This window comes from Xyrauchen texanus, chromosome 18, assembly GCF_025860055.1.
Source record: "Xyrauchen texanus isolate HMW12.3.18 chromosome 18, RBS_HiC_50CHRs, whole genome shotgun sequence".
NCBI classification, from domain to species: domain Eukaryota; kingdom Metazoa; phylum Chordata; class Actinopteri; order Cypriniformes; family Catostomidae; genus Xyrauchen; species Xyrauchen texanus.
Genome location: NC_068293.1, coordinates 10,611 through 31,044, shown reverse-complemented (window position 1 = coordinate 31,044; position 20,434 = coordinate 10,611). Strand labels below are relative to the sequence as shown.

The 20,434-nt window shown below is 46.6% G+C and overlaps 1 pseudogene; it reads left to right on the top strand.

The window, feature by feature from the left end:
• Positions 1–469: 469 nt before the first annotated feature.
• Positions 470–588, top strand: LOC127659369 (uncharacterized; annotated as a pseudogene).
• Positions 589–20,434: the final 19,846 nt, after the last annotated feature.

Sequence of the window (20,434 nt, the reverse complement as noted above, 5' to 3'; positions counted from 1 at the left end):
TAGAGGCTTTTTAATTTTTTTGCTCTTTCTTGACAGCATCTTACAGAGCAGGAAAGTGCAAACAAAGTGCTGTGCTTCCAAAATGTGGTGGACACTTTCGAAAGAAAGCGACCTGAGGTCATTTTTTAAGTAGGGAAGAGTTTTCTTTGGCCACTGGCTTATTATTACGTGTTAAGCATATAATTGTGCTGCTGAGTATGCCCTATTTTAGCAAACCACATGGATGCTATGACACAGGTATGCAGAGAAAGGTATTGTGGACGACTCCTGTGAAATTGAATGAGGAGAGAGGAGGCACTTAGCTTTTCAACAAGAGAAATAAATGAAAATAGACAATGTCTGAGAGGAAAGGGCCTGTTGTTCCTTTTTTAGAGCTGCAGTACAAGACATATGTCAATGATGGGAGAGCAGCTTAAGGATGCATGCAGTGCGCTTGCTTTAAATGGCCTGCTGGTTGCAGCAAATACTTGCTTATGGCCACACCACCCTGTGCACGCCCAAACTCATCTGATCTCGGAAGCCAAGCAGGGCTGGTCCTGGTTAGTACTTGGATGGGAGACTTCCTGGGAATACCAGGTGCTGTAATCTTTTGCTTTTCCTTGTTTGTTTTAACTCATACACTCCCCTCTGGCATAACTGGGATTTATTTATTTATCCTTGGAAATTGGTTGTTTGATTGATTTACTTTCATTTTGCTTTCTCTGTGGCAAAGGACAGCCTGCTTGTTTATCTTGCCTCTTACAGAAAGCGGTAGTTTTTTTTTTATCTTTCTTGACTGCAACATACAGAGTTGTAAAGTACAAACAAAGTGCTGTAGTTCCAAAATTTGGTGGACACTTCTGAAAGCGTCCTGAGGTCATTTTTAAGTAGAGAAGAGTTTTCTTTGGCCACTGGCTTATTATTACGTGTTAAGCCTATAATTGTGCAGCTGAGTATGCCCTCTTTTAGCAAACCACATGGATTCTATGACACAGGTATGCAGAAAAGGGTTAGGTTAGGGTTAGGTCATTAGGGACAACGCCCCCCCCCCCATAACAGTCTCCCCAGACTGCTACAGTTTACTTAGGGGACTCGAAGAAAAGCACTGGCTGGCGCATGTTTCTGGTGGACCTATCGACCTTTGCCTAAATTACAAAAAAGGGGGGAATCCCCTACCTATGTCTATTCGTGCCCCCCAAATGGCCTCTGAGACTTTCGGCTATTAGGTTAAAACATTTAGATTTTTCCTACAGTCGATCCTTGTTCTAAAGAGAAATTCCTGTCTGTGCCTATTTGTGCCCTCCAGATGGCCTTAGCGACATACGGCAACTAGGTTTTTCATTTTTCAAGGAAAAGGATCCCAAGAAAAATTTCAAGAAAAATTTAGTGAATTTCGTGTGCACAACTTTTACAAACTAAATCCTATATTTGCCTAATCTAACAACCCCCAGATGGCCTTAGCAATATACAGCCCCAGATGGCCCTAGTGATATGTGGCAAGCAGGCTTTTAAGGGAAAATCCCAAAATTATCCTAAGACCCCATTCAGACTACCCCCAGAAAGTATTTATTAAAGGGGAATATTAGTGACACCTCATCAGTAGTAAGCCCCAGAATCTTCAGGCATTTCAGCCTCTTCTTACTATACAGGGTTAGGGTTAGGTCAGGTTAGTTAGGTTAGGGTTTAGGGTTAGGTAAGGTTTAGGGTAAGGGTTAGCAGTTAAGGGTTGGGGGTTAGGTTTAGGGGTTGGGTTTAAGGGTTGGGGTTGGGGTTAGGGGTTAGGTTCAGGGGTTAGGTTTAGGGGTTGGGGTTAGGTAAAGGGGTTAGGCGTTAACCAGTGTGCACAGGCCATCAATGTCGCTCAGTCGACTGGTTTCACATCTCATTCAGGCCTTGGGGATATATAGTGCCTAATTTATTGATCCAAATTCTCTCTGCCCTTTTTCTCTGGGGCACGGACCATTGTGGGTTGGCCTGTAGGACCGTGACCCAGAAGGATTCCCATCCGTGATTAAGGAAATGTTGGATCATGTTATTTTCTCTTCCTTTCAGAATGTTGTATTTATGTTGTGTCATTCTGACCAGAATGGTGTTGCCCGTCTCTCCCACATATTGAGCTCCACATTGTTTGCAGGTGATGAGGTAAATGAAGTTTTTACAGTATACCGTTCCTGATTGGTAAGTATTGAAAACCTCTTTTGTGAACTTGTTTTGTACGTATCCTTTTTGTTCCAAATATTGTCCCTGATGTTTGGGTTTTGTGTTGTGAAGAGGATGGAGTTTGGCTCTAATTAGATAGTCTTGTAAACTTTTGTTTTTTCTAAATGCTGCAATGACTCTGTGGTTCTTCAATATTTGTGTCTGTCCCAATATGTTCTGGAAGTTAGACTTTACCTCTTTGGTCAGTTTCAGAGCGGCCGAGGAGTAAGTCAGGACAAAGGGGACGCCGGTGCCCTCCGCCTGGGCCCTGCTTGTCAAGTGAGCCCTGCTTGTCGAGTGGGCAGTGGTGGCTCAGCGGTTAAGGCTCTGGGTTACTGATCAGAAGGTCATGGGTTCAAGCCCCAACACCACCAAGACACCATTGTTGGGCCCTTGAGCAAGGCCCTTGAACCTGAATGTGTGACAATTGATCAATTAAATTAAATTAAGTATGATTTAAAAACCTTTCTCAAGAAGGACCTGTTATATCCTCTGGGCCGGAGCGCTTTGAAGAGGATTTGTGTCGCTTCTCTGAAGTCCCGTTCCTGGGTGCATATGCGACCTCAGGAGTTGTGACTTGACCAGCCCTGAGTAAGTGTGTTTGGGGTGAAAGCTCCTTTTATGTAGTAGGGCATGCTTGATGGTTTCTTTGAAGAAGACTTTAATGTCAAATTTGTGTGACGAGTTGAAATCTGGACCCTTGTAAGTTGTGGTATCCAGAAAGTCTACCGATAGGTGACTGGTGGTGGATTTTAATTTAATAGATGGGTTATGGTTATTTAGTGTGGCCACAAATTCCTTGAACCCGTCTTCAGAGTGAGTCCATACTCCCCAGATATCATCTAGGTACCAAAAATAGTGAAGGGGCTGTTTGTGGCATCGGGATAAGGCCGAAGCCTCCCATTCTGCCATAAATATGTTAGCGTAGGCTGGGGCAAACTTCTTGCCCATCGCCGTGCCTTTAATTTGCAGGAAAAATTCCCCATTGAACTCGAAATTGTTTCTGTTTAAATGTATTTCTAATAATTGGATGAGTTCTTTGTTGGGCGTGGAGGTGTCTGGGTTTTTTTGAAAAATATTTTTAATGGCCTGAATTCCTTCTTGGATGTCGATGTTTGTGTATAGGCCATCCACGTCCATAGTGAACAGGATGGCCTTTTGGGGAATTTTTAGTCCTTTGACTTTCTGGACAAAATCATACGTGTCTTTTATATAGCTGGGGTGGCCCGTCGAAAGAGGATTTAAGTAAAAATCAAAAAATTCGACCGTATAGTACGTTTCACTGCCACAATCGGATACTATAGGCCTTCCTGGGGGAATTTCGTGACGTTTGCTCCATTTGGTCGGGTCTTTGTGTATTTTGGGGAGCATGTAGAACCTCCTGCTTCTAGGTTCCCCGTTACCCAATATGTAGGACTTTTGTTTTGCGTCGATGTGTTTTTTCTGATATAGGGTTTGGGCTATATTTTTGACCATAGGTACCGTGTCTAAAAAAAAAATGGGTCTATCCAATTTCTTGTAATATTTTGGGTCATTCAATTGTCTATATCCCTCCGATAAATATTGTTCTCGGTCCCATATGACTATCACACTGCCCTTGTCTGCAGGTTTAATGACGATCTGTTTATCGCTCTTTAACTGTTTTAGAGCATTTGTTTCCTCCAGAGTGAGGTTAAGCTCTTCCTGGGACGGTCTAAAATGTTTTTTAAGATATTCCAGATCCCTTTCGAATAACGTGCGGAGATCTGCGGGTAGTTTGTCTGCGGGTGGGACCCAGTCCGATTTGAGTGTGAACGGAGGGGGATTTGAGTCCGTCTCATTTTGGAAATAGGCTGCAAATTTAAGTCTCCTATGGTATTGTTGCAGGTCGTATCGTGTCTGCATTTCGTGGCGTTTTCTGCTCGTTCTACCCGATGGAATAAAAGTCAAACCCCTGTTGAGCAGGCAAAGTTGTGGGGGAGTGATATGGAATTTTTTAGATAGGATTACAACATTTCGATGCCCCTCCTGCGCATGCAGGCCTGTGGGGAGATTTATTTTAAATGTTGAAGCCAGTGCTGGAGCATATTTCTGGCTGTGTCCACCGTCCAGTGTATATGGTCACTTTCAGTGTGAAACTCAGATCTGGACAGGGCTGGAATGTGTTTTAAATTGGCAGAAATATAGGCGTTCAGGATGGTCAATTGTGTCTGCTCCTTTGTTGGGAGCATTCCTGAAAAGTTCACCTCTGGAACCCAAATTTCTGCCAGTGGAAATGTTTCTTTTGCCGCTCTTAAAGCCGCCTGCATCTGTTTGATGGCGGTGTCTTTGGCATTCTGCACCCGGCTGTTATTCCCTAATGATAAGATGACATGTTCCACGTCAGTGGAGACTGCGTTTTTATTGATCACAGCCTCCATGTGTCTGAACTTGGCCACTGGATAGCTTTCTATTTGGAGGTCAGAATTCTTAAAAGGTGGAATTTTGGACAGATTGGAGTCCCCAATAACGAGCCCTTTTTTCACACAGTCAGCTTCCATTCTATCATTTTTCTGGACGTGTTTAGGTGTCTATTCGGTCCGTCCTCCTGGGAGTCACGTCGTGCTCCAGAAGGTGTGTTGAGTTCGACACTTAAACGAGCCTCTGTGGCTGTCCTGAGGCTGGTGACTTTTTCGGGGCTTAAGGTGACTCTTTGTGAGCCGAGATTATCCCGTTCGCACTCTCCTTGATCCTCAATAAGGATGAGGTCTTGTTCCTGTCTGACACAGGGGTTGGGACGAACGTGAGGAGTGCGTTGTTCTTTTGGGGAGGCAGGAAGATTTAAGGTAATCTCTGAATGACTGTCCGAGTCCTCCTCTCTAATAGGAGACCAATCGTTCGGTGGGTCTGTCATCGTGCATGCTGTTTTGGTCGGTTTTGTTACTAAGCGGGTGGATATTTCAGACAGAGATTGTGCATCCGTCATGGTGTGCACCAAAGCCTGCACCATAACTGTATTAGTCGTTGTGTTTTCTGGGAGAGGAGGAGCGGGAGAGAGATTTTGGGTCTCCGCTTCCTCCCTCGTTTCTCCAGAATCCAAGGCAGGGACGGAGGTGTGCCATCTCTCCCCTACCAAGCCATGAGCCTCGTGTATTGTTTTGTCTTTCAGTCTTTTACCGATACCACGTTTAGCCCATAATATGGCCGTATTGAAACATTCCTCCCAGCCCTGGGAGGGAATGTGCTGGAGTTTAGCCATTTCTTCTACCAATGCATCTTCATAGTGGTTTTTAAGAATCAGCATAGTGGTATAGGCCCAGTTTTTGGCATTGCCTTCAATGAGGGCTGTGGGGTTTGGCAAAGCTGGTTTGATGAGCTCTGACAGGTGTTTTTCAATTTTGTCAATTGCAGGAGGCTGTTCCTGACTGATATTATTTTTGTGATGCACCAATTTGATGATTTTAAATAAGGTATGGGTTTTTGTTACAAAGTCAGGGTCATCTGAATGTTTGGGCTTTATTTTTTGTTTCTGATGTGTGTTTTTATTTTGCAGGTGTGAACAAACTGTCTGTGTTTTGTTCTGCACCCATCCCCGTGGTTCCTTCGTAAAGGATTTTTGGTGGGACATCAATGTACTGGGCCCAAAAAATTGTGGTCTGCCAGACCACTGATAAGACTGACTATGGTGAGTCGGTGCTGCCCTCATGTGGCCACCATATTTCACTACATGTGCATGCACTCTCTCTCCCTTTGCATGACGCTGGGCCTGATGGCCACCATATTTGACTGCGTCTGCATAGGAGAATGCTCTTTCTCCCTGTACTAAAGATTTTTCTTGAAGAAATTGAAATCAGGTAAGTATATCTAAAAATTGTGTTGTTTGTTTTGTAATTTATCTATCAAATCAATGCGAGTCTAATCAAATAAGAATGCTTTTATGTTTTTATATGAACAGGCTGTTGCTTTAAATGTGAAAACAAAAGCAAAGAAATGAAGGTAAGTAAAACTAAATTTTGTTGTGGCTTATATGTAAATTATTGAATGTAAACAAATGAAATAATTCAATTTGAATGAGTCAATTGGAGCTTCTCCCATATTTTTGGTTTAAAAAGAAACAGCTCCCAGCCAATCAGAAAAGTAGCTGTCTTTTCAAAACAATTGCAGAAGGGCTTTTTTTCAAAAATTTTAATGTAAATAATAGTGATGGAGGTGAGACTCAGTTTGAACAATTTCAAAGCCAGTCAGAACATTAGCTGTCTTTTCAAAAAATAATAGAAATACATACATACATATATATATATATATATATATATATATATATATATATATATATATATATATATATATATATATATATATATATATTTGATTTTAAATTATAGTTATATTATGTGATGAATTTAAAAGGATAAATTATTATATATATATATATTTTAATTTTGGATTGCATAAATGCCCCCTTATCTATATTTGTTCATGATCATTATAACTATAACACTGTGTAAATTACCCATATTTCTATTTTCCATTGTATTTGGTGTATTATGATTATAATAAGTAGACTGATTATTAGAAGGAAGTTGTAAACAGTCGAGCTACTTGCAAGCATGAGGCACGGGCTGGTAAGGTTTAGGGTAAGGGTTAGTGGTTAAGGGTTGGGGGTTAGGTTTAGGGGTTGGGTTTAAGGGTTGGGGTTGGGGTTAGGTTAAGGGGTTAGGTTAAGGGGTTAGGTTCAGGGGTTAGGTTTAGGGGTTAGGTTAAGGGGTTAGGTTTAGGGGTTGGGGTTAGGTAAAGGGGTTAGGCGCTAACCAGTGTGCACAGGCCATCAATGTCGCTCACTCGACTGGATTCACTTCTCATTCAGGCCTTGGGGATATGTAGTGCCTAATTTATTGATCAAAATTCTCTCTGCCCTTTTTCTCTGGGGCACGGACCATTGTGGGTTGGCCTGTAGGACCGTGACCCGGAAGGATTCCATCCGTGATTAAGGAAATGTTGGACCAGGTAAGTGTTATTTTCTCTTCCTCTCAGAATGTTGTATTTATGTTGTGTCATTCTGACCAGAATGGTGTTGCCCGTCTCTCCCACATATTGAGCTCCACATTGTTTGCAGGTGATGAGGTAAATGCAGTTTTTACAGTGTACTGTTCCTGATTGGTAAGTATTGAAAACGTCTAGGTTACGTATGTAACCTCCGTTCCCCGATGGAGGGAACAAGACGTTGTTTCAGAGAAGCGACACTAGGGGTCTCTCTTGAGCGCTGATATTCACCTCTGAACTATGAAAAAAGGCCAATGAGAGTTGGCAACCAGTATTTGCATGTTCCGCCCCGGACATACGGGTATTTAAGCGGCGCAAATACGGGAGTTCATTCAGGATTTTTCTGAGGAGCCGGAAATGGTCTGGCCACAACAGTGGCTCGGCTCAGCAACGTGGCAGGGGAGACACAACGTCTCGTTCCCTCCATCGGGGAACGGAGGTTACATACGTAACCTAGATGTTCCCCTTCTGTCGCTCTCTCCACGTTGTGTCAGAGAAGTGACACTAGGAGTCCACTTAAAAAGTGCCATGCGCTGAGCCGTGTATGTGAACTGCTGATACAGGAGCGAGCAGGTATTCTTACGTGCAGAATGACCAACTGTATCAGGCTGCATGTACCCTTCCCCAATGCCCCATTTAAGCCATCAGACTCCTTATCGTTACCCTGGAGGGGGGAACAAGGTGATGGCCGCCAACCTGGGAACGGGCCAGCCTGGCTGGGCCTCTTTTCTCTCTATGTTTCTTGCATAGAGCAACTATGGCCGGGGCCCTTACACGCATTGAGGGAAGGGGGTCTTAGCCCTCATTCAGGGCGGAGAAGACCCTGTGGAGGCCACACCTACCCGGGAGGGGAGGCAAATTTTAGTGGCAAATACATCAGATGGCCTAACTTAGGACCTATGTGGAAAAGTTGGTGCGGTGGTAGATCCAGCCTTGTAGAGGGGGGAAGCATACAGCACGGCGACCGAGGCAGCTGTAACCGCCTAAGGGAGACAGGGGGGTCCGCTCGTGAGGGGACAGTACCGTGGCAATACACACGGGGGAGTCCGAACAGGAGGCCTTACCTGTGGAGCACCTATACCAGTACAGGGTAGCTTGAGGTACCCGCAGTGGTTTGGGTCGGTGAGTTCCTCCGCTGAACTGCGGACCCACGAGGGCTAGGGAGGAGTCAACCAGCGACCCAAAGATGGGATCTCCTGGGAACGGAGGCGCACTGTTTTCCCTTGGTTAGGGGGAAAGGGTGCTAGGTGCAAGCGGTTCACCCAGTCAGATCGTCAGCGTGCTACCGTGCTCTATGGGCTCGGACCTGAGAAAACACGGGATGATACTGACTCAACTCGGAGATTACAGAATCTCTCAAAAGTGTTAGGTGTTGCCCAGCCCACTGCTCTACAGATGTCTGCTATGGCGGTGCCCCTAGCCAGTGCCCACGAGGATGCAACACTCCTGGTGGAGTGAGCTCGGACCCGCAAGGGGGGCCTGGGTGTGATAAGCCAAGAAAATGCCATCGACAACTCAGTGGGCGAGTCTCTGCTTGGAGACAGCGTTCCCTTTCTGCTGTCCCCCGAAGCAGACGAAGAGCTGCTCAGAGCGTCTAGTGCTCTGTGTGCTGTCCAGATAGATACGTAAAGCACATACTGGACACAGCAGTGAAAGGGCTGGGTCTGCCTCCTCCCGGGGCAGCGCTTGCAGGTTCACTACCTGATCCCTGAAGGGTGTGGTAGGAACCTTGGGCACATAGCCCGGTCACGGTATTAAGATCACGAAAGTGTCTGCCAGACCGAACTCCAGGCAAGAGTCTCTAACAGAGAACGCTTGCAGGTCCCTGACCCTCTTGAGGAGGCAAGCGCGATCAGCAGGGCGGTCTTGAGAGAGTCCAACTGAGTCTAGCGGCTCGAAAGGGGGTCTCTGGAGTCCCGTGAGGACAACCGAGAGATCCCAGGAGGGGAACAGGTTAGGCCGGGAGGGAGTCAACCTCCGGGCACCTTTTAGGAACCTGACAATTAAGTCATGCTTACCAAGAGACTTGCCGTCTACCGTGTTGTGGTGGGCCGCGATAGCGGTGACATACACCTTGAGGGTGGAGGGGGACAGCGTCCTCTCCAGCCTCTCCTGTAGAAACACGAGCACTGACCTAACCGCGCACTTCTGTGGGTCTTCGGCTCGGGAAGAACACCAGTCTGCAAACAGGCGCAACTTTAGGGCATAAAGATGCCTGGTCGAAGGGGCTCTGGCTTGGTTGACGGCCGGTGGTAGGCCGGCTAGATCTTCCACGTCCTGTCCAGGGGCCAGACGTGGAGGTTCCAGAGGTCTGGGTGTGGATGCCAGATTATGCCCCGTCCCTGAGAAAAAAGATCCTTCCTCAGGGGAATTCGCCAGGGAGGGGCTGTCGTGAGGAGCGTGAGATCCGAGAACCACGTCCGGGTGGGCCAGTAGGGGGCCACCAGAGTGACTTGCTCCTCGTCCTCCCTGACCTTGCATAGCACCTGTGCAAGAAGGCTCACTGGGGGAAAAGCGTACTTGCGCAGCCCCGCGGGCCAGCTGTGCGCCAGAGCATCTGTCCCAAGGGGAGCCTCTGTGAGGGCATACAAGAGCAGGCAGTGGGAGGTTTCCTGGGAGGCAAACAGGTCTACCTGGGCCTTGCCGAACCTGTCCCAAATCAGCTGAACCAACTGGGGGTGGAGCCTCCACTCTCTGCCGGGCAAGCTTTGTCTTGATAGCGCGTCCGCTATCACATTGAGGTTGCCGGGGATGTGAGTGGCGCGCAGTGACTTGAGTCGCTGCTGGCTCCAAAGGAGGAGACGACGGGCGAGCTGTGACATGTGGAGGGAGCGTACTCTGCCTTGGCGGTTTATGTAGGCTACCACCGTGGTGCTGTCTGTCCTGACCAGGACGAGCTTGCCGCAAATTAATGGAAGAAACCTCTTCAGGGCAAGAAAAACAGCCAGCAGCTCTAGGCAGTTGATGTGCCAGCGCAGCGGGCCTTGGTTCCACCGGCCTGCGGTTGCGGGCCCGTTGCACACGGTGCCCCAACCCAGTTTGGAGGCGCCGGTCGTAACCAGAACACATCTGGACACCTGCTGCAAGGGTACTCCTGCCCTTAGAAAGCAGAGGTCTGTCCAGGGTTTGAAGGCTTGGCGGCAGGTAGTGGTAACTTTCATGTTGTGCGTGCCGCGACGCCATGCTCATCTCGGAACTCGAGTCTGGAGCCAGCGCTGAAGTGGTCTCATATGCATCAACCCCAGCGGTGCGACCACCGCGGAGGATGCCATATGCCCCAGGAGCTGTTGGAAACGTTTTAAAGGGACCACAGTGCCTGGCTTGAAGGAAGCCAACTTGAAGTCAGTGACCAACTGACACAATATTTACAGATGCATAAGCTGTTGACTATCAACCAAACGGGATTTCGTAAAAAACACAGCACTATAACGGCTGTCCTGAAAGTTGTAAATGACCTTGTAGGGTCCTTAGATGAAAAACAACACTGTGCATGCCTTTTTATTGATTTATCTAAAGCGTTTGACACTGTGGACCATGACACATTGTTGGAAAGACTTAGAAGTGTAGGGTTGTCAGTTAATGTAGTCTCGTGGTTTAAGACGTATTTAAAGGGAAGAACCCAATGTGTGCAGGTGCAAGGTATCAAATCTGACTTAAAAGAAGTGGCTAAGGGAGTTCCCCAAGGATCTGTATTGGGGCCATTATTATTCACTATATATATATAAACTGTCTTGATGTAAATATTGATAAAGCAAGGTTTCATTTTTATGCAGATGACACTGTCATCTATTGCCCTGCTCCTACAAAACAAGAAGCTTTGAGAGACTTACAATCAGTATTTGATATCATTCAGTCAAGGTTTTGTATTTTGAGAAAACAAAATTCACGTGGTTCTCCAATTCTAGAAAATCTTTAGATAGTTCTAGTGTTCTTTGAACTTTACAAGGAAAACCAATTACATTAGTGTCAGAGTATAAATACCTGGGCATTATAATTGATGACACATTAAAATTCATTTCACACATTAATTACTTGAAACAAAAATTAAAGAAGAAGTTGGGATTTTATTTTAGAAATAGGTCTTGCTTCTGGCTTATTGCAAGGAAGAAGCTTGTGTTTGCGACTTTCTTGCCAGTTCTTGATTATGGGGATGTAGTGTATCAGCATGCTCCTTCTCATATTCTTGCCTCCCTAGATGCTGTGTACCATGGTGCCTTAAGATTTATCACGAATTGCACATTTTCTACACATCATTGTGCATTATATAATAGAGTTTGTTTGTCTTCTCTTGCTGTACGAAGGAAAATGCACTGGTACTTATTGATATATAAAGCAATTTTGGGGGTCTTACCATCTTATCTTTGTTGTATGCTTACGAAAAAAGTATTAGGTAACTATTCACTGCGCTCACAGTTTTTTTTACAATCTGCATGTACCTCGAGTCAGAACTAATATAGGCAAAACTGCTTATAACTATGCTGCACCTTCAGAATGGAACTCTCTACAGATGACATTGCGGCTGAATCATTTGGTGCCTTTCAGCAATTTCAGAACACTTATACAAGCGCTAGAGAAAGATTTAATGATTTGCAACTGTTTCTGAGGCTGTACTTTTAATCCTACTTTATTGTGTGTTGTATTGTTTTATTGTTATATGTGTGTATATGTGTTTGAATAATTGGGCCACCTATCTTGGCCAGGACACTCCTGTAAAATAGATTTTAATCTCAGTGAGGTTTTTCTCCTGGTTAAATAAAGGTTTAAAAAAAGCGGGGCATTCCAGCACTGACTGAGGACGCTCGTTGGAGAGACGTGCTGTCATTGAGACTGAGTCTAACTCCAACCTGAGAAAAGAGATGCTCTGGACCGGGGTGAGCTTGCTCTTCTCCCAGCTGACCGGAAACCCCAAACGGCCGAGGTGCTTGAGTACCTGGTCTCTGTGTGCGCATAGTAATTCCCACGAGGAGGCCAGAATGAGCCAATCATCGAGGTAATTGAGTATGCGTATGCCAGCTCCTCGGAGCGGGGCAAGAGCCGCCTCAGCGACCTTCGTGAAGACGCGAGGGGACAGAGACAGGCCGAAGGCGAGGACTTTGTACTGATACACCTGGCCGTCGAACGCGAACCGCAGAAAGGGTCGATGTCGAGGGAGAATCGAGACGTGGAAGTACGCGTCCTTCAGGTCTATCGCTGCGAACCAATCTAGATGCCGGACACCAGATAGAATTTGTTTCTGGGTGAGCATTTTGAACGGGAGTTTGGACAAGGTCCGATTGAAAACTCGCAAGTCCAAGATCGGTCGTACGCCGCCGCCTTTCTTGGGTACAATGAAGTAAGGGCTGTAGAAACCCTTCTTCGTTTCGGTTGGAGGGACAGGCTCTATCGCGTCCTTGATTAAAATGGAGGCAATTTCTTCGCGCAGGGACTGAGCGTGTCTGTCGTGCACTGCGGAGAAACGAACGCCCACGAAGGGGGGCGGAGACCTGGCAAACTGAATTGCGTAACCGAGTGGAATGGTCCGGTGCAGCCATCGCGACGGGTTGGGCAGTGAAAGCCACGCCTCTAAGCTCCGTGCTAGGGGCACCAAGGGGACGGGGATTTTGGACGTACCTGGCGGGGCTTCGCAGCAGGTAATGCGGTGTCGGGGGGCAACGTGGCACCCCGAGGCTCTGGTGCTGAGAGCAAACTCAAAGCACTTACCTTGCTCCGCGCACCCGGCGGGGGGGCGGGTTCGTGACTGAGGAGGAGGTCCGACACTGGTGTCCTCTGGGCTCGTCTGATCCGGCCAGCCGGGGAACAGTCATGGGGCTGAGGGCGGGGGCACCGCATCCAGGAAGCCGGGACTGTTGAGGCCTGAAAGCAGAGTGCCGTGAGAACGGCATTTGCGGGCCATATGACCCAGAGGTAAAGGAAATGGCTCTTTTATTGAGAATTTGGGTACCGCAGCCCCTGTTGAGGGGTGCGGCAAATTAAAAAACAAAAGATTCTCCTCTCGGCCCTCCACCGGGGGACGGAGCGGTCTTACCACCTCCGGAGCTAACTTCTTGCACTCTGGGTCCGTTGTCTCAGGAGCGCCTGGGAGCCTTCCGGGTCCTTGATGGGGTCCATGAGACAGGGGGCGTACGCTTCCCGCGGTTTGCTCGACGCCGGGGCTGAGAGCTGGGCCCGGGTTGAGGCGGAGCAGAAGGTCTTCTGGCCGCGGGAGGACACCCTCGGCGAGCAGATGGGGCCTGGGCCGTGGCGGCAGGCTTGCGGCGAGGCATGATGTGAGAAATGGCCTCCGTCTGCTTCTTCACCAGGGAGAACTACTGGGCGAAGTCCTCAACGGTGTCGCCGAAGAGGCCGAACTGGGAGACAGGGGCGTTGAGAAAGCGAGTCTTGTCGGTTTCACGCATCTCAACCAAGTCCAGCCATTGCTGACGTTCCTGGACCACCAGTGTGGCCATCGCCTCCCCGAGCGCCTGCGCTGTGACCTTCGTTGCTCTCAGGGCGAGGTTGGTCGCTGAGCGCAGTTCCTGCAGCGTGTCGGGATCAGGGCCACCCCCGTGCATGTTTCGCAGTGCCTTGGCTTGGTGTAAGCAAGCCACGACCGCAACGTTGTCATGGTCATGTTCTCGCAATGAGAACATGAACCATCCACAAACGCAGCCTCGGTGTGATCGCTACCCAGACACACGAGACAACGCCTGTGGCCATCGGAAGCGGAGAGTACTCTACCAGGAACAACAAAGGGGCGGAAAGGCATCTTTAAAAGACGCGTCCTTAAAAGGACATTCAACGCCGCTGTGTTTTTGCTCTTTTAGAGGAAATTACTCTTTTCAATAAAATCACTCTTATGAAGAAAAGGAACTCATAAGAGATCTTTATTATCTGCACTGTCGAAGCTCAGGGGCAGGAAGTGCACAGCCATGCAAACAGGAGAAATCCGCTGTTGTGCGCCGTAGAATCCAACAGCATGCAGCAGAGGGATAGCAGGAACTCGGTGTGTACACGCAGCAGTTGCAGACACGACCATCAGCTCCGAAGAAATTTTCTGAATGAACTCCCTTATTTGCGCCGCTTAAATACCCTATGTCCGGGGGCGGGACATGCAAAAACTGGTTGCCAACTCTCATTGGTCTTTTTTCATAGTTCAGAGGTGAATATCGGAGCTCAAGAGAGACCCCTAGTGTCGCTTCTCTGACAGAACGTGGAGAGAGCGACAGAAGGGGAACCTCTTTTGTGAACTTGTTTTGTACGTATCCTTTTTGTTCCAAATATTGTCCCTGATATTTGGGTTTCATGTTGTGAAGAGGATGGAGTTTGGCTCTAATTAGATAGTCTCGTAAACTTTTGTTTTTTCTAAATGCTGCAATGACTCTGTGGTTCTTCAATATTTGTGTCTGTGCCAATATGTTCTGGAAGTTAGACTTTACCTCTCTGGTCAGTTTCAGAGCGGCCGAGGAGTAAGTCAGGACAAAGGGGACACCGGTCCCCTCCGCCTGGGCCCTGCTTGTCAAGTACGATTTAAAAACCTTTCTCAAGAAGGACCTGTTATATCCTCTGGGCCGGAGCGCTTTGAAGAGGATTCGTGTCGCTTCTCTGAAGTCCCGTTCCTGGGTGCATATGCGACGGAACCTCAGGAGTTGCGACTTGACCAGCCCTGAGTAAGTGTGTTTGGGGTGAAAACTCCTTTTATGTAGTAGGGCATGTGTGTCGGTTTATTTGAAGAAGACTTTAATGTCCAATTTGTGTGACGAGTTGAAATCTGGACCCTTGTAAGTTGTGGTATCCAGAAAGTCTACCGATAGGTGACTGGTGGTGGATTTTAATTTTATAGATGGGTTATGGTTATTTAGTGTGGCCACAAAGTGAGTCCATACTCCCCAGATATCATCTAGGTACCTAAAATAGTGAAGGGGCTGTTTGTGGCATCGGGATAAGGCTGAAGCCTCCCATTCTGCCATAAATATGTTGCCGTAGGCCAGGGCAAACTTCTTGCCCATCGCCGTGCCTTTAATTTGCAGGAAAAATTCCCCATTGAACTCGAAATTGTTTCTGTTTAAATGTATTTCTAATAATTGGATGAGTTCTTTGTCGGGCCTGGAGGTATCTGAGTTTTTTTGAAAAATACTTTTAATGGCCTGAATTCCTTCTTGGATGTCGATGTTTGTGTAAAGGCCATCCACGTCCATAGTGAACAGGATGGCCTTTTGGGGAATTTTTAGTCCTTTGACTTTCTGGACAAAATCATACGTGTCTTTTATATAGCTGGGGTGGCCCGTCGAAAGAGGATTTAAGTAAAAATCCAAAAATTCGGCCGTATAGTGCGTTTCACTGCCGCAATCGGATACTATAGGCCTTCCTGGGGGAATTTCGTGAGGTTTGCTCCATTTGGTCGGGTCTTTGTGTATTTTGGGGAGCATGTAGAACCTCCTGCTTCTAGGTTCCGCATTACCCAATAGGTAGGACTTTTGTTTTGCATTGATGTGTTTTTTCTGATACAGGGTTTGGGCTATATTTTTGACCATAGGTACAGTGTCTAAACAAATGGGTCTATCCAATTTCTGGTAATATTTTGGGTCATTCAATTGTCTATATCCCTCCCATAAATATTGTTCTCGGTCCCATATGACTATCGCACTGCCCTTGTCTGCAGGTTTAATGACGATCTGTTTATCGCTCTTTAACTGTTTTAGAACGTTTGTGTCCTTCAGAGTGAGGTTAAGCTCTTCCTGGGACAGTCTAAAATGTTTTTTAAGATATTCCAGATCCCTTTCGAATAACGTGCAGAGATCTGCGGGTAGTTTGTCTGCGGGTGGGACCCAGTCCGATTTGGGTGTGAACGGAGTCTCATTTTGGAAATAGGCTGCCAATTTAAGTCTCCTATGGTATTGTTGCAGGTCGTATCGTGTCTGCATTTCGTGGCATTTTCTGCTCGTTCTACCCGATGGAATAAAAGTCAAACCCCTGTTGAGCAGGCAAAGTTGTGGGGGAGTGATATGGAATTTTTTAGATAGGATTACAACGTTTCGATGCCCCTCCTGCGCATGCAGGCTTGTGGGGAGGTTTATTTTAAATGTTGAAGCCAGTGCTGGAGCATGTTTCTGGCTGTGTCCACCGTCCAGTGTATATGGTCACTTTCAGTGTGAAACTCAGATCTGGACAGGGCCGGGAATGTGTTTTAAATTGGCAGAAATATAGGCATTCAGGATGGTCATTTGTGTCTGCTCCTTTGTTGGGAACATTCCTGAAAAGTTCACCTCTGGAACCCAAATTTCTGCCAGTGGAAATGTTTCTTTTGCCGCTCTTAAAGCCGCCTGCATCTTTTTGATGGCAGTGTCTTTGGCATTCTGCGCCTGGCTGTTAATCCCTAACGATAAGATGACATGTTCCACGTCAGTGGAGACTGCGTTTTTATTGATCACAGCCTCCATGTGTCTGAACGTGGCCCCTGGATAGCTTTCTATTTGGAGGTCAGAATTCTTAAAAGGTGGAATTTTGGACAGATTGGAGTCTCCGATAACGAGCCATTTTTTTCGCACAGTCAGCTTCCATTCTATCATTTTTCTGGACGTGTTTAGGTGTCTATTCGGTCCGTCCTCCTGGGAGTCACGTCGTGCTCCAGAAGGTGTGTTGAGTTCGACACTTAAACGAGCCTGTGTGGCTGTCCTGAGGCTGGTGACTTTTTCGGGGCTTAAGGTGACTCTTTGTGAGCCGAGATTATCCCGTTCACACTCCCCTTGATCCTCAATAAGGATGAGGTCTTGTTCCTGTCTGACACAGGGGTTGGGACTAATGTGAGGAGTGCATTGTTCTTTTGGGGAGGCAGGAAGATTTAAGTGAAATATGTGAAATGGCTGAGGCTCCAGTGAGTTAAAATTGTAACTACATGGTTTTGCGACGGGTTTAAGTGTTTATTTATTAGCAACTTGGTTTAAGTGTCTAAGGACACAATGGTGGTGGCTGTGGGGATCGAACCAGCAACCTTCTGATTACCAGTGATGTGCTTTAGTCCATGTAACGACACTTACGGGAAGGAGGACATGAAACGAGTCTTCAACCAAAGGTAAGGCTTTAATTGCCATCTTTCTTACAATAGCTCATACACAATACACTACAACACAATACAATACAAGCACACTGAGTTGGCTTGTCGGGGCTCTCTCTCACTGGAGGCTCTGTGTCTGTTTTTATGCCGCTCTCCTCGTGCTCACTGGAATTAGAGACAGGTGTTAGGCATAATTTAGCTCAGGTGTAAGCGCCCTTACCGCTTTCCTCTCCCGAACGAGCACTTGACCACGCCCCCGCTGCCACAGTCCACTACGCCACCACCACTCCATATTAAGCACGCCACCTATATTAAGCATATTTATATGGTTCCCCTGGGGTGGGGCACACAAAAGTGTAATATGTTTCTCGTGTAAAGACCCCGATATCGTGTGCAAAGTTTGGGAACGATCGCTCCTTAGTAGCTAACACGGCGGCCTAAAACTTACTCATTTCACAGAGGCTTTATATAGGCCCGACTATATTAAGCATATTATTACTGTAATAAAACGGATTCCCCTTGAGCTGAGCACATAAAAGTGTAATATGTTTCACGTGGAAAGACCCCGATAGCGTGTGCAAAGATTGGGAACGATGGCTCGTTTGTAGCCAACACGGCAGCCTAAAACGTACTCATTTCACAGAGGCTTTATATAGTTCAGACTATATTAAGCATATTTTTACTGTAATAAAAGGGGTTCCCTTGGGGCGGGCCACACAAAAGTGTAGGGATGGCCCGATATCGATACTGGCATCGGGGATTGGGCGATACTGTCCTCATGTACTCGTACTCATAAAAATTTGCTGATACCACGCACCGATACCACATACATTTTGCGACACGAAACTGGCCGCCGCGAGTGCTTTGTCGAGGTGAACTGAGGCATAGGAAAGTATAATGACGGCGGTTTGGGCTCATTTCAAGATAAGGGATAATGACAACAGCAAGGCAGACTGTAAGTTATGTTCAGCTAAGGTGTCGAGAGGTGGGAAAGAAAGTACATCGTTTAACACCAGCAATCTAATTAAACATCTGAAGACGCATCATAGCGCTGAATACACACAGTTTAGAAAAGCTAAAGCAACTCAGCAGCCAACATTAACACAGGTTTTACAGAAGCGCTAGAAGATGTCCAGAGATAATCCACGGGCACTAAAAATAACAGAGGGAATTGCATATTTTATTGCACTTGATGACCAGCCATTGTCGGCTGTTGAAAATATAGGATTTAAACATCTTCTTGGCATACTGGAGCCACAATATGAAATTCCCAGTCGCCATTACATTACAGACGCTGTGCTACCGAAAGTGTTTCATGAGGTAAAAAAGCACGTCAGTGGCCTGTTGCGTGACGTTTTGGCCTTCAGTTTTACAACTGATATTTGGTCAAGCAGTGTCTGCCCAATGTCTCTGCTCAGTTTAACTGTGCAGTGGATTGATGATGACTTTACTCTTCGCCAAGCCACCTTACAAGCAAAGCCGTTCCGGGGCTCGCACACCAGCTGAGCCATAGCAGGTGCGTTCGATGGGATGCTTCAGACCTGGTGCATTCCGAAAACCTCTGTCCACGTTGTGCTACGAGACAACGCTAAAAATATGATTAAGGGCATGAATGATGCTGGGCTCCCCAGCCTACCTTGTGCCACTCACACTCTCCAGCTGGTGGTCCACGAGGGCATTTTATCACAGAGAAGTGTTGCTGATGCATTGGCTATCGGACACAAAATCGTTGGCCATTTCAAACATTCTCCTCTAGCCTACTCCTGCCTCGAAGACATTCAGTTAGAGATCGGTCAGCCTGCAAAACAACTACAGCAGGACGTACAGACCCGCTGGAATAGTACATTTTACATGATCCAGTCCCTGATTGAGCAGAAACGGGCTCTCGTAATTTTTGTGTCCGAATATGAACTCCCTGATAATCTCACGGCTCACCAGTGGGCACTGCTGGAGAAGATTGTGACTGTTCTGGGTCCGTTTGAGGAGTTAACACGAAAAGTTAGCTCTTCTGATGCTAGTGCAGCAGATGTGATTCCTGCTGTCACTGTACTGCAGAGATTTCTGTCTAGAGAGACCAACGATGACCTTAGCTGCAGCTGTCAGGAGGCAATTTTCTGATGTGGAAGAACAACCCCTCTACAGCATCACTACTCTACTCGACCCCAGGTAGGTCTGTGTGTGTGTGTGTGTGTGTGTGTGTGTGTGTGTGTGTGAGTGTGTGAGAGCGCGTGTGAGCGCGTGTATTTATCACTTTGTGGGGACCAAATGTCCCCATAAGGATAGTAAAACCCAAAATTTTTGACCTTGTGGGGACATTTTGTCGGTCCCCATGAGGAAAACAGCTTATAAATCATACTAAATTATGTTTTTTGAAAATGTAAAAATGCAGAAAGTTTTCTGTGAGGGTTAGGTTTAGGGGTAGGGTTAGGTTTAGTGGATAGAATATAAAGTTTGTACAGTATATAAAAACCATTATGTCTATGGAAAGTCCCCATAAAACATGGAAACACAACGTGTGTGTGAGTGTGTGTGTGTGTGTGTGTGTGTGTGTGTGTGTCTGTGTTTGTGTGTGTGTGTGTGTGTGTGTTTGCGTTAGTTAGCGAGTTGAAAACTAAAAGTTGCCTATGGGTTGCTGAAAAGTAAATTTTAGTTTTCATTTAATAAATTATTTGATTAGGCTATGTTATTTTAATAGCCAAAGTGGTATCATATATTCAGGCAAACATACCTATTGTCAGATTTTTTTCTCCCTCTGTTATAGGTATAAAAATCATTTTTTCTCTAACACCAACACTTCTGCAAATGCCAAGGAGATGCTGATGCATGAGCTGTTGAGGTTGTCTGGAGAAGAGAAGGATCATGACCTGCACGGACCTCCTGCCAGAAAATCACGCAGGGACCAGGCAAGCAGCAGCCTGGACAGTTTATTTGATGAAATAGCAGATGAGCAAGCACCAGTCTTGCTAAACAGAGGTCAAGTAGGTTCTACTGCACAATTAGAGACATATCTAGGGGAGCCCACAATTTCTCGAGAAGACAAACCACTACAATACTGGGCAGTTAACGAAGTGCGGTTCCCTACTCTGGCCAAAATGGCATCCAGATACCTCTCAGCACCATGCAGTAGTGTTGACAGTGAAAGGCTGTTCAGCTCAGTGTCACATATTGTGAATGAAAGCAGAAACAGAATCACAGCTGATCATGCAGAGATGATTTTGTTCATCAAAA